At 30.2% G+C, this 15,163-nt stretch overlaps 1 protein-coding gene across 1 annotated transcript in view; it reads right to left on the bottom strand.

Moving 5' to 3' along the window:
* LOC123229886 (probable DNA replication complex GINS protein PSF2) overlaps positions 1–15,163 on the bottom strand; it is a 39,714-nt gene that overhangs the window by 3,269 nt on the left and 21,282 nt on the right. The window lies entirely within an intron of this gene.

The following is a 15,163-nucleotide window of genomic DNA, read 5'->3' as shown; positions in this document are numbered from 1 at the left end:
AAAGATGACAAAAAAATCAAATAAAATAAAAGTTTACTCTTCCAATTTATATTTCAATTAAAAATACTAAAAATTAAATTACTAATTATATAAATATAAGTGTTCTATCTGATCATATGCTTGTCGCATATCCACCTTAACTGCCACATATCCATCCTTGGTCTTTGATTTTTTCAAAACATGAACCCGCTCTTGTGCAAGGATTGCTTGATGGTGGAGCTTTTTTAAAATTTTAATATACCCTTCAATAGTTTAAAAAATTAGCTTTTACACCCTAAAAACTAGCCCTAGTAATTTGATAAAAAATGTTCACATTAGATATTATCCTAATAACAACAGGTTTGTATGTGTTTTAGCGAGAGATTTAAAAAACTTATAATTTTATAAGAATATATATAATTGGTCTTTAAAATTATGATAATAATACTTATAACGAGAGGATAAATATAACAATTGGATATTTATTAGTCACTAAACATATATTAACAATAAATATTTTTATTGTTATAAGTAAATATATCAATCATTATACATAATATCAACAATAGATATTACTGTTTAGAAAACATAAAATTAATTATGAGCATTTCTGCCGTAATATTTATATACATGGATCAATAAAATAACAATAAAAGTCATAAACAAATTATATTAAATAAAAAACATGTCAATCCAACAATTAAATAAAAATATAGATTATACAATTAAAAAATAATTCATAAGAAGTCTTTCGTTTATCTAATATTAATAATCATTCCAAAAGTTACAAAAGAATTATGAACAAATATATCAACAATTAAAATAGTTAAAGAAACAAATTAGATTTCATAGAAATAAAAGATCATCAATCTCAAGATTATCATATAGGAGATTTAAAAATATAATACCTATCAAACAAAAAGTTGCCAAAATGTTTTCGTAGTGTCTAGTTTTAAACATTGTTTTGAAAAAATTTGAATCATTTGGTAAAAGAAAAAAAAAATACACTTTAAGATTGGATGTCTCTTTATATCTTGTCTTGACCCACTCTTATTTCTTTATCAGAGTGGTGAGATTATCCCTTTCACTCTAAACTCATAATAGAGAATGGTAAATTGAACAAAATATTATTTATAGATGTATGTAATGTAAACTTGGTAAAGTGATACTCATTACATGAATAATTTTGAAAGGGCTCCCATTATCATGTGTAACAAGTAAGTCACTCTTTCTATCTTTGCCTTTTGGAATTATGACCTATAAGAAGCACATTGACTCTTAAAACATAAATTTTGGCCTAAAGTAACTAATAGACCAAAAGTTAAAGAAAAAACATTGTGCATTGAGATGTTGGATGAAGGTGTGTGTCCTGATGTCTTGACATTTAGAGTGCTCCTAAATGAGCTTTGCAAGAAAAGGAAGTCAATGGATTGAAAGGAGTTGTTTGATACAATGATTAGTAAGGAATGCAGAACTAATGAATATAGCTATACGTACTACTTTGATGAATTGGTATTGCAAGAATCCAAAAGTTATACAAGTTATGAGTCTTTATTCAAAAGGTGTTAGGCCAGGCCACAGGTTGCTACCTATAACACATTGTTAATAAGTCTTTTTCTTGCATGTAAAGATAAATATGCAAGGAAACTATTTGGGGAGCGGCAACTGAATAATGTTCCACCCAATTTAATTACATATAATATTTTAATTGATGGGCTCTGCAAAAATGTGCTATTAAACTATTTCATACTTAATAAAATAGGAACTTTCAGCCTGAAATCATCTTTTTCTATCGTCTCATTGTTGGAATATGCAAAACAAGGAAACTCAACAAATCTTGGGAGGTATTTCATAGATTGTCTATGAAGATTTGGATCCAGATGTTGTGACCTAATGATTGAAGGGCTCTTGTAAAGAAGGGCTCCTAGAAAAGCCAATGGTTAATTATTTAAACATATTTTAGATGTTGGAGTGTTAAGTGTGTGCTTTGATAGGTACAACCTAAAAGTACAGAATTTATATCAGTTTATAAGAAATGGATGAAACATCATCCAACGAAACATCAAGAATACCTTATGAATTTGTACATTGGATCTCGAGACTCAAGGTTCATCAATGGGTGGTTCTGTGAAAATATATATATTCAAACATATCTTTTTTTTTAATCCCACAAACTAAATATCAAACAAAGTAAAGCAAGCAAAAATAGATCAAATCATGTCACACCAATGGAAGTATCTCTAATACATGGTTTGTAGAAATAAGGTGAAGAAAGTTTCTTGAAACAAGACCATAAGCTAATTACCCAAGAAATTATATACGACTAAACTTTTAGTTCAAGGACTCAAACCATTAAACAACTAACACTACATTTACCAACTGTAAAAGCTTATGTTATATTAAAATGAATTAGTGAAATCTAGAATTATATAAATTTAACAAATTTTAATGGATAACACAGCATAACATATAACAAAGCAAAGTCAGTTTGTATGCATGACTAGTTATGCAGTATTACTCCAGTATCAACAAAATAGAGAATAAATGGAACAAGTAGAACTTCAGACTTCCGGTGTCCATTATATTTCATAGCACCAGTAAAAAACATTGAATTTTCAGGCATTTAAGTCTAAAAAATATCTGGTATCTAACACACATCAAAAGATTTCTGGCATAGAAACTTTTTGGAAAAAAAATTGTTAGAATCCCAAGTGCAAGGTATGGGACTTGGATCCCACATTGGAAAGTATGGACAACTAGTGTAGGGTTTATATAGGCTTGGAATCTCTCATCTCAATAGCTAGCTTTTGAGGTATGGTTCTCCTAAGGTTCATATAATTTGGTATTAGAGTCATCAACATGTCTCCCAGTTGTAATCGCGCAACGCAGGTGGTGACGCTAGCATTGCAGTATTCGCCCGGGGCTAACAGGGAGTTAGCGCACAGTTAGCCCGCGTGGACATCTAGATTGCAGAGCATGGTGGTATGCTAGGATCCCAAGTGCAAGGTATAAGACTTGGATCCCACATTGAAAAGTATGGGCAACTAGTGTGGGGTTTATATGACCTTGGTGTCTCCCATCTCAATAGCTAGCTTTTGAGGTTCGTATAAAAAATCCCTCAAGAATCTAAAATAAAAGGTGCATTACATCAAGATAATACTCATTATGTAACAATTTTAGAAATCATACCAGCTACTATAGATGAAAGATAAGTCTTATTTTTTATTTTCCTATAACATATGGATAACCTACAATCAAGCTTTTGTAGTTATTTCAAATTGCTCAAGAAATTTGAATATTTCATTACACATTATAGGCAGATTTTAGTACTTCTAATGAAAGTTTATTATGTTGGAAATACTTAAGACTGTATTGTTTGTTTGGGAATGTAGGGTCTTCATGTGTTTTGAATACTCAATATCAATTATCTCTTCATGTCATGCCTCTCCACTCTCATCTTACCCCATTATTTTTTTCCTTCTATATTATCTCCCCTTAATTTTCTATCTGTGATAATCGAGATCACAAAGCAAAGAAAGGGACAGTGGATGGAAATTAAGGAAAGCAGAGAAAAAATAGAAGACAAGTTGAGAAAGAAATTAATGAAATATTTCATTCCTATTATATATTATTATCTAAAATGCTTCTATAACTTTATTATAGATTCCCCATCAATAAACCTAATATACATGTGTCAAATAGAGTACTCACCCTTCAGAGCCATCAATACGTTCATTTATTAACTGAAGGAATTCTGCCGGGTGTTATTGAATTAATCTTAAAAGCTGTGGGTTTTGCTTTCCAAGCTCCTGAAGCATAGGCTGTAACACAGAAATAGCAGTCTTAACTCCAATCAAAGGTCAAGATTAACTAAAAATAACTGATTCAAAGCAAAAGAAGAAAAAGAAAAAGTTATGGACCTGTAAAATCCGTGGATTTGATTGCACCATTCAACATAAAGCTTGAAACTGAAATGCTAATAAAGTTACAGAAAACAATTAGTCAGTGGTAGGAAAAAGTTTCAACAATCAATTAAGCATATCAAGGCCTAATCAAGTAATTCTTCAACATAAGCAGAAAATATTGTGAAATCCAACCATAACCCAAACTTTCTGAGCATATCGATCAATAACTACTTAAAAGATGTATGAATTAGAATAATTATCAAATATTCATAAAAACATGTATTTCTGGGTGGATTATGTCATAGTTCATTTTCTTATGATAAACATGACCCATTACATTAACTTTAACACTGCTAATCCTACAACACATCAACAAAATCATATTAAATGGAATGTAGCCAACACATGTTAACTACAGGACAATAATTGAAAGGAAATTGAACTCAACACATTCTGTCACTGCAACGTGGTGCTTCAATAGAATCAAATAAATAAAACAAATAGTGAAGAAACAACACTTAGACAATACATGAATAATCATACTAGTTGATTGTTTCCAAGAAAGTCCAAGGATCCAAGTCCACCGGCTGCAGCACCTGAAAGTGTCTCCCGAAAGTGGACATAATAAGTCAAGTTTCTCCCTTGAATTAATTGAATCAATTGACATGAAATAGGCCTACCCATGAGTCAAGTGCTAATTTTGAACTGGTGTGATTTTGCTTACAGGATCCAAATGATCCACCTATTAGATTCTGGTTAGATGGAATGGATCATCCATGATGTCTAGTGCACAAGTATATTAAAAGTTAATTGAGTTTATTATTATACAAAAACGCCTACCAGACATCCAAGCATATATATTTTTTCCCTTCATGACAATTATGAACAGATTACAAATTACGCAGTTTTTATTGAAAATCGCACATCAAACGTCCGTTATTACTAAGTGTGTAAGACTTTGTTCCACAAAAGCAGTAACTCAAAATGAGCATCATCATCATCATAATGCACTTAGACTTTGTTTTAAAAAATTCTAATATTACTATGTAGGAATTTTATCAAACACTTTGTGAGCATCACAATGCACTAAAACTTTATTATCAAAAGCACTTGCATTTTGATGCGCGGAGTTGGTTTTGGAAAGATGATTAACAGAAGAATCTAGAAAAGAGAAGATGAATTACAGAATGAAGAAGAAGGAGAGAATTTGGTTCATGAGTTTTGCGCCAAAAACTATTCTATTCAATTATTCCGCAGTTTGTAAAAACATAACACGCGCGTTCAATTAGACGACACCGTATCAAGACAAAAATAAACGACACCGTTCCTCAATTGTTTGCAATTAAGAACCGACTCATACGGCACCGTATCATTATTTCTAGGATTTTTGCAGTGAATAATAACTAGAATAAAATCAAATTAGTGTCCATTTAGGAAAAGGGAATCCTTTAAAATTAGTTATATGAAATCAGAGTCACCAGAAGATTTGGATTGAACCATTATAAAATCATTACACTCTTCAGCCTTCCAATTCAATCATTTTTTACACAATTCTTCTGGCTTTCCTTTCTGTAGCTCAGCGTGATTTAGATATGCCCGTTCCTTTTCCCTATTAACCTCAACTTCATTCTGCTGCTTACCAGCAGCCTTACAGTGCAAGTCCTACACCTGTGCAACCTTTTGTTCATGTTCCCCTCGGTGATGCGGTTGACGCTGTTGGCAGGATTGATCAAGGATTTTATGTTGGAGATCTGGGTTGTTGATATACACTTGCTCCAGGCTTTCCTACACAGGCTATTAACTATGTGTCTCCATATCTGAACTGAATCCAACTGCTACTATGCCACTCGCAGCTTTAAAGGATAGCATCAGGAAGCAAATCGAATACTATTTCAGCGATGAAAATCTTTGTGATGACCCGTACTTGATTTCACTGATGGATGGCGAAGGGTCAATATCCCATACTGCAGAATTCAGGATGGTAAAAAAAAACGAGTACAGATATATCCTTTACTCTGTTAGGATCCCAAGTACAAGGTATGGGACTTGGATCCCACATTGGAAAGTTTGGGCAACTAGTGTGGGGTTGATATGACCTTCGGCTCTCCTATCTCAATAGCTAGCTTTTGAGGTGTGGTTCTCCTAAGGTTCATATCATTTGGTATCAGAGTCATCACTATGTCTCCCAGTTGCAATCGTGCGGCGCGGGTGGTGATGCTGGCATTGCAGGGAGCTAGCGCACAGCCCCACAGCGTGGGCGCCAGGGTTGCAGAGCGTGGTGATATGTTAGGATCCCAAGTGCAAGGTATGAGACTTGGATCCCACATTGGAAAGTATGGGTAACTAGTGTGGGGTTTATATAACCTTGGGCTCTCCCATCTCAATAGCTAGCTTTTGAAGTGTGGTTCTCCTAAGGTTCGTATCATACTCTTGATGCGTTGAAAGGCTCGACTTCGGTAGAAATGGAAGGTAATTTGATACGAAGACGAGGTGTGTGGTGGAAGTGGATTTCAGCCCAAAACTCATAAATTTTGACTTTCTCTTCTCATTGTCAATGTTGTACACCCAAGATTTCTGCTTTTCGCCATGTTATGTTATCAGTCTATTGTTAAATCAAGATTTTGTTTAAAAGGCAATGGTTGAATAATTAATTAAAACTATTTTTTATTTGCTCTTCTTAAAGTTTACTTTGTAGAGAATGATTATTTTCCTAAACCTCGCAATGGCTCTTCTTTAAATCCTCATCTGTCTACTCTCTTTTACTCACTTCTCTCCTGCGCGTTGCAGTCTGCCTTATCTACCTCACTCTCTGCGGCTTGTTGGCCAGTCACGGTGGTTTAGGAACTCTGTTGGATCAATCACAGTTGCGCGCAATCAAAATAATTATCGTATGCTAATATTGCTTAATTAATTTGCCTAATTCAGCAAATTATGGAACTTTAATTAGACTAAAGTCAGATGTTAATACTGCGTAAAAAGAAAGGGTTGAATGTTTGACACTTTGTGATCTAATTTAATTGTAATCAGACTTTGATTTTACTTATTATAATTATGTATTTATTATTTTATTTACTCAGCATACCATTAGAGCCGGAAGATTAATCCAACATTACTAAATTCATAAAAATAAAAATCTCTCTTATCAATATGGATAGTGCCTTCGACAGACTTACAATTTAATTTTCTTGACAATGCCATATTGATGATGAACATAATGATGACGAAAAAGAATTCAAGATTGATGGTATAAAGGTTGAGTCATGTTCACATGGATAAATAGCAATATTACATTAAGTATTGTGGTACATGGAAGAGATTGTGTCGAGAAAGTGACATACAACTGTCATAACTTGCTTTAATATTTTAGTTTAATAATAATATAATGTTATAACCAATGTAAAAAAAGATTTTGGTATAAAATTTTGTGTACATTACGTTCTTCTTATTAAATTATGAAAGTAATAATATATGAGCTACGTGGGAGAATGTAGGATTTATAGCTCACATGGCATTAAAAATTTATTTTTATTAAGTATAATCGCATTTATTTGATAAAATAATTAATATTTAATAAAATTTTTAGTACATAAATTCTATTAGTTAATGTAAATATATAACTCTTATAATGAAAAGAGAAAACTCTTTATAATAAAAAGATGTAAGTTTTTATAATGAAAATAGATGACTCTTTTTAAGCAAGTGACTTTTGATAGGAGGTCACAATTAACTCTATATATAAGTAAGAGTTAGTTATTTCTCTATCTTTTACATTTACACTTAAATGCAACACACTAACAACAACAACTTATAAATTGAAAGCTTAAGTTTTTTTTATCCATTATTAAGTTAAGGGGTTAATTGAGAAAAATCAACATTCTTTAAATTTTTCATTAATTCTCTTATGTTTGGTACATTTCAAAATACAATAAATCAAGATATGTTTTTCTGTCTTCAATCTATGAACATGCAGTTTAAGATCTATGAAGATGATAATTTGATTTTTAATTGTTTTTTTATTAATGTAATTATGATTTATATGAATGATAGTTTGATGCTTAATTATTTTTTCATGAATGTAATTATGTCTTACAAAAATATACAAACCTAATTAATCCTAATTTATAATACAATCATTATGACTTAATGTTCTTTTCCGTTAGGGTAAATGATGTAGAACAAGGGAAATATTTTAGAGAATTAATATAATATCTTTAGATTCTTTTTATATAGGGTTTAGGTTTTTTTAATTAATATTTACTTTTAAAATGATTTTTTTATTATTGAGAATGATATCCATGTCACTTTAATTTGATTCATCCATAAAGGCTAAATATAGGATATAAATCATCTATTCTTGTTAAATCTCTTTGTATAAAATCAACTGCTGTGATATTTAATTAACTATATTATGTGTTTGAGAGATGATATTTGAATATTAACTACATATTTTAATTGAAAGTATTAATACTATAATTTGAAAATAAATTTCGTATGGTATTGTGTTAGGTCTAATGACAACTTAAATAATTTGATTTAAAATGCTATACTAATTTTAACCAAATGTTTCATGAAAAATGATAAAATTAGGGTTAATATTACCGTATTTTTTTAATATATTTTTGACAATATATTATACTAAACCTCTATATACACGTTTCATATTTTTTATTTGAATTTTATGAACATATTTTTACAAATATATTTTTTATCATTTATTGTATCATACTCATATAATTTATGTACAATTTTTCTATCATTCCCCTATTTACTAAATAAGGTTTCTAGGATGTAGAGCCATGTGGGACCTTATCCCATAGTCCATAGATGGACTTAAAGTTCTTGTAGTACATGTGTGAGATCTAATTTTGTAGCACATATGTGGGTTTACAGTTTCATTATAAATGTGTGGGATATTTGTTTCTATGCATTTTACAGTTTTATAACACCTTGAAAATATGTTTTCTCATGAAAGTTTTAAAGAAATATTTTCTAAGAAGGTTTTCTTGAGGAGATACCCCTAAGATTCTTTATACACAAACCCGTAGTAATTCTTATATATAGTGTTCTAATAGATGTGTATGGAAATGGATTACACAATTATGTTATTCACATGATCAGGGTGTTGAATTCTTGTATCAACCTAGTCCAATCAACATAACTACAATTTTTAGAAAATGATGATTTATGAAAATGCTTACACCAATTGTTTGATTAATGATGTTTTTCATGCATTACATTCTCATGTTAAGGATGTAAATGGTAAGTATGGAAAGGAACTAATTGTTGAGTGATTATCCCTCACTCATTTTTTTTAATTAAATGTTTTGTAGATAGCAAGTGATCAATATGAAAATCCTTTCAATGATACTATGTAGATTTACTACTAAACAAAAGTCTTCTCAATCATTGTCACAAAATAGATAGTCTATTTGTGTTCCTTGATGTATAGTGGATAGAAAATGTATGAGGTTGTTGATGTTGCAAATGTTTGCTGGTCGTAATTGCTTAGATATGTTCTCTTGAAGTAATGCTTCTTGTGGAGACATCTTGTGATGTAGGACAAGCGGTAATAAGATTATGATATCGTTCACAAAGATATTTAGGGTTGATATCGTTTAACGAACGCAAAAGGATAAACAAAAATTCAATACAATTTGTAAAACAATTCTTAAAAAGTTCAAATTGAATTTTATTAATAATCTAATAATTGATTAACTATGAAAACTTAAGCCCTTTGTATAGGCAATTGACTTTCCTAATTAAAATAAAAATTCTAATTCTACTAAAATATAAAAAAATGTTAAAATAGGACAATAGTTTAACTGAAATTAGAATATTAACTAAATCCAAATTTTAGGAAACTTAAGACTGTAAGAAATAAATTTAATAGACTCCTAATTAAAATTAAACTTTCCTAAACAACTAATCCTAAAGCTTTTTATTTCCTAAATTAAAATAGGACTTTAATATTAATTAAAGACCCACTTAACTATTTTAGACTAGGAAATTTAATTTAAACCAAACTCCACAAGGAAACATGATTTAAATCAAACTCTACTCAACTGAGAATCATTATTTGACATGCATTAGGTTTCCTACATGGCTCCACATCATCTTACATTCTCATATCATCATGTCATGTCATCCAATAAGTTGCCACATCATCACAAGCTTCAATGTCATGTGTCATGTCATCCTTTTGCATTTAGGTTATTCCTAACATGTTTTTAACGCTTTCTACCCTGCAACCCTTTTTTCATGACCCTCTATTAATCTTTTTTTCATTTAACTCGTAGATGATGATGGAAGACATTGATTTAGTTATCTTTCAATCTACCCTCTTTCTCAAGATAGATAAGCAAGGTTTTTATCACCACTGGCAAGAAGCTAACCTCCCTCTTGTCTTATATTATCCTTCGACATTTTTTCTATTCATGCTTCAGCCTTGTTTTCCTTCTACAAATTGAATTCCTTAGTCCCCCATCATCTTGTGGATAGGAGAATAATGCATAACAAAAGTTCTTTCACTTGGCTGAGATTCAACATTTGAAGAGGGATAGGCTTATTCGTAATCATTGTACTATTAGAATTTCTAATTCATCTAATTACTTAGTATCTAGATAAATGGTTCATTCACTTCATTATTTCCATAGCTGTTAGTTGTTAGATCATAAATTTTGGTTTACATATTTCTTTTTTATTTCTAGGATTTTTGCAGTGAATAATAATTAGAATAAAATCAAATTAGTGTCCATTTAGGAAAAAGAAATTCCTTTAAAATTAGTTATATGAAATCAGAGTCACTAAAGGATTAGGATTGAACCATTATAAAATCATTACACTCTTCAGCTTTCCAATTCAATGCTTTTGAAGATAAACTTTGTTTACCAACTTCGGGGTAGAACAATGTGTTAAAGTGTCGAATCTCCAATGCGAGTCTAGAGTCCATTTTATACTCTCATAGGTGGACTTGAGTACACACAATAACACCTTTAAATATGCACATATTTAAATGAGATATTGTAATGATGAGTTGTTAGACTAGTTTAACATAATTCGATTTAAATCATAAAATCGAAATACTAAAAAATTATAGTTTGATTTGTAAAATGGTTTGGTTTGAGTTGAAGTTTTTTCAAACCGTTTTTTTTTTTTTTCAATTTGGGTAGAGGTTTTGATAACTTTCAAATAGAATTAAACTGTAAATCGTTTTTTTACAAAGACATACATATAATTATATTTGATAATTTTTTTTAATAAACAATTAAGTGTACAACTTGTTTTGCTGATATTTATTTTGAAAACTAAACCCTAGAGAGTGTATGTCATTTTTTAAAACTTGGTCTAGAGAGCAAACTTTCGGTTTTTAGAGTTTTGGGGGAAAAAAGAAGATTAAATTTTAATTTATTTTCAATATTATTGGTAAAATGATAATTTTATCCTTGAAACTAATAGACTTAACCCCCCATAAGTGGGTGTTTGAGAATTTTATAGTTAAAAGGTGGAAACTTAATATTAGAGGATATTTTGGGTGGAAATAAGTCCTTTAGCCTAAATTATAAATATATATTGTATATATCATCATAACAAAGAATACTAATAAAAATTTATGAATCAGTGTGTTAAAAAAAAAATACTATGTATACTTATTTTAAGTATATAAATATATATAATATTTATATATATTATCATATAATTGAATATTATTTTATCTTTAATTTAAAATTCTTCAATCATATGATAACACATATAAATATATCTTTATTTATATACTAAAAATAAATACACATAATTTTATTAATAAAAAAAATCGATGTGAAACTCAAACTTGATTATCTGGTAAAATATTTGATTTCCCAGATTGCTACACAATTATGGTAAATGTGGATAATAAAAATAAATTTATATACAAACTTTTTGTCAATTAAATTTAATTTAGGTGTGTAATTAATCATGTAAATTGAATATTTCACGAAAACTCTTTTACAAAGATCATTTTCATGTAAGAGATGGTAGAAGAATAAAGTCATGTCCCTTTCGAGTAAAATATTATAGAATGAGCCATTTCGTGGTATTTATGATATATTTTTTTAGTGCAAGGATATAAAATGTCGAATAATCTAATAATGTGAAATTCTTTTTTATTTTTTTATTTTCTATTCAATCCATGTGAATAGATGTCCCTACTTATGTTGATGCAAATGAACCTTCAGCAAAGGCACATGAGATGTCAATGTCATTTTAATATTATTAGTTTTTTAAATTTAGAAAAAAAATGAGATAAAATTATATATATTTTAATATTATTGATAAAATAACAATTTTATCTTTAACTATAATAAAAAATTCTTAAGTGATTAAAAATGAACTAAACTTTAGATAGATATTTGAAATTTTGAAATCTCGTATATGAATATTTGGAAATGCAGTAAACTTTGGGTGGGAATATGTTTTTTGGCCATTTTAAAATTCTATATGACTCAATCATATAATAAAATATTGGCCAAACGACTATTTCCCACTCAAGGTTTGATACAAACTCAATTTTCTATTTACTAACTATTAAAAATCCAAATATTCATTATTTTGTTAAATTTTATTGTTATTATCAGGGGTAAAAATTGTTATTTAATAAAAATATTTGAAAAACTATAAAAAAAAATCACATTTTACCCCATCAGGTTTAAAACTACCATTTTATTCCCATCAAGTTTAAAAACCAACAATTTTACCCCCTAGGATTTTTGCAGTAACTATCAATGGCGATTGCAACATTCTCCCTCCCTCTCAACTGCTCTCTCAGCCACCATCTATTTTTGACTATCATCGACTGTTCTCATCCCTCATCAATCAATGCACAAAGAGACCTATATCTAGGTCTCTTCATCACACAACAAAGTAATGAAGAGGCCTATATCTTTTTGTCGCACGATGACATGATGAAGGGACCGAGATCTCTTTGTTGTGTGATGAAGAGACCCAAATCTCAGTCTCTTCATGCATTGGCCAGTGAGGGAAGAGGATGATTGATGATGGTCAGAAATGGACAACCACTAAGAGAGAAGCTGTAAGGGAAGGAGAGTACCATTATTGTCATCGTCTCTGGTCGCTGATAGTTGCTTCAAAATTTTTAGGAAGAAAATATAAGTTTTTCAAACTTTGGATGGGAGAAGGTGGGGTAAATTATTAGTTTTTAAACCTAAAGGGTAAAATATGATGTATTTATAATTTTTTTTAAATATTTTTATTAAATAACAATTTTATCTTTAATAGTAACAATAAAATTTAATAAAAAAATAAATACTTAAATTTTTAATAATTATCAAATAAAAAATTAGGTTTGCATCAACACTGGGCAGAAAATAGTCGTTTGGCCTAAAATATTTATCTACAAGTTGCGTTCATCAATTGGAGCCACAATTTAAGGCTTTGAAACTCTTATTTATCTACAAGTTAGCCTAAAAATTCACAACTATTACGAAATTCAATTTTCCAGAATCAATTTCAAAATCTTGCTCTTAATACTATGATTTGATTTCTTATTATAAAACCTTAAATGAAAAATTAAAATCCAAACCCTAATGAAAATAAACCCTAATTTGGATTTTCAATCAAATCTTAGTTTTATAAAATTTATCTTGATTTCAATTTCCTAATTCAGAGTCTATAACCTAATGCATATTGCTCTGATATCATATGTAAGATTTATTTTGCAAAAACATAATAAAATAGATTATCCAACTACAATCCCAAGATCTATGCACAAATTATAAAATATTGAATTAGACTTTAGAGTTTTAGAAATACATAGATTTCCATGCAATTTGAAACTGAAAAACCTATTGAAATCACCTGAAATTATTTGCCGAGATTACCTCTTGATATGACTTGGTCTTCTACTTCAAAAAACTCTCTGAATGACAATTTTGAATGGATAAACTATATTGTATTAGGTTTTGGAGCAGAGACCTAGCTAATTTATAGTAGGTTAATTGACTCTTTATTAAGGTCCAATAAACCTTAAGACCCACACTTATACTATCCACTCAGATTATAACCTTTAAGTGTATTACGCTTATCTTTATTGATCACTTAAGCGTATCTGTAAACTAGTATTGGAGTATTCAATTATTTAGTTCTATTAAATAAAACTATAATTAATGTTAACCCACGTCAAGAAATTTCTAACATATTAAACTTGTTGGAACTCATGTTTGTGCATGACTCATTTGATAATTTTAAAATTCGTATCAGCTACTCAGGACTTGTGCCCGTCGAGTTTGAAAAATGAAAAATTGAACATGAAGCAAGAAGACTCACAAGTCACAATATTCAACAAGAGAAACGACACCAAAAATTTTATCAATAAATTAAAATTCAAAACCCAAAAAAAAGCATCAAAGTTACATACCCTCGATGCAGGTGAACAACTGAATTGAAGGATGCGGAGGCGTTGCAGAAAGTTGAAGGCTCTTGATCAGGCAGTCGGCATAACAAGGCTCTTGAGCAACACAGTAAGTGAAAATCGACTAGTGAATGAACAGCGTCCCACGGAAGACTCTTGATTCTACAGTTGATAGAACAAAACTCTTGAGCAGCACGAACAGTAAACGCTAAAGAAAGTTGAAGGCTTGGAGTTTCGCCATAGAAAGTTAAAAGCTTGGAGTTAATGCCAAAGAAAGTTAAAGGCTTGGAGCAACACGGACATCAAACGACATTAGTGGCGATTGACAAGCTTGAACTTGAACACTTGGCGTCGTGCAGCGGTGACTTTAGTTTTAGGTTTGATTTTTTAATTTGAAATTTGAAACACGTTTTCAAGAATAGATTTTTAATTAGATTTTTTTTAATGCTATAATTATCTTCCTGAAGCATCCACTGGAAACTTTCCTTATTCTATAAAACAAGGGAAAACAGCTCCCTCACAGAGCAAGATATTTTTAAATTTAACATAAGCGAGCCTAGCTAGGCTCGTGAGCCGAACACAACTTATATTTGGGTTTGGACTTATGTTCGTTTCTCACTTTAACCTCAAGCTCGTGTTTGTGCTTATACTCATTTAGGGCAAGTTCATTTCAGACTTGTACTAGTTTAAGACAGACTCATTTCGGGTTTATTCTAACAAAACTTGTTTCAAGCTCAAACAAACTCACTTTGAGTAGACTTGGCCACAGTTCATGAACCGTTGATTTTAGTTCGGAATCGTCGGTTCACAGTTAAAAAAAAAAGAACTCCAAATTGGAACCGTTACAGGACAATTCATAACCAGTTCGAAACCG

Source organism: Mangifera indica, chromosome 11 (assembly GCF_011075055.1).
Source record: "Mangifera indica cultivar Alphonso chromosome 11, CATAS_Mindica_2.1, whole genome shotgun sequence".
Classification (NCBI taxonomy): domain Eukaryota; kingdom Viridiplantae; phylum Streptophyta; class Magnoliopsida; order Sapindales; family Anacardiaceae; genus Mangifera; species Mangifera indica.
The sequence above is the reverse complement of the archived record's forward strand: the minus strand, read 5'-3'. Positions and strand labels throughout refer to the sequence as shown.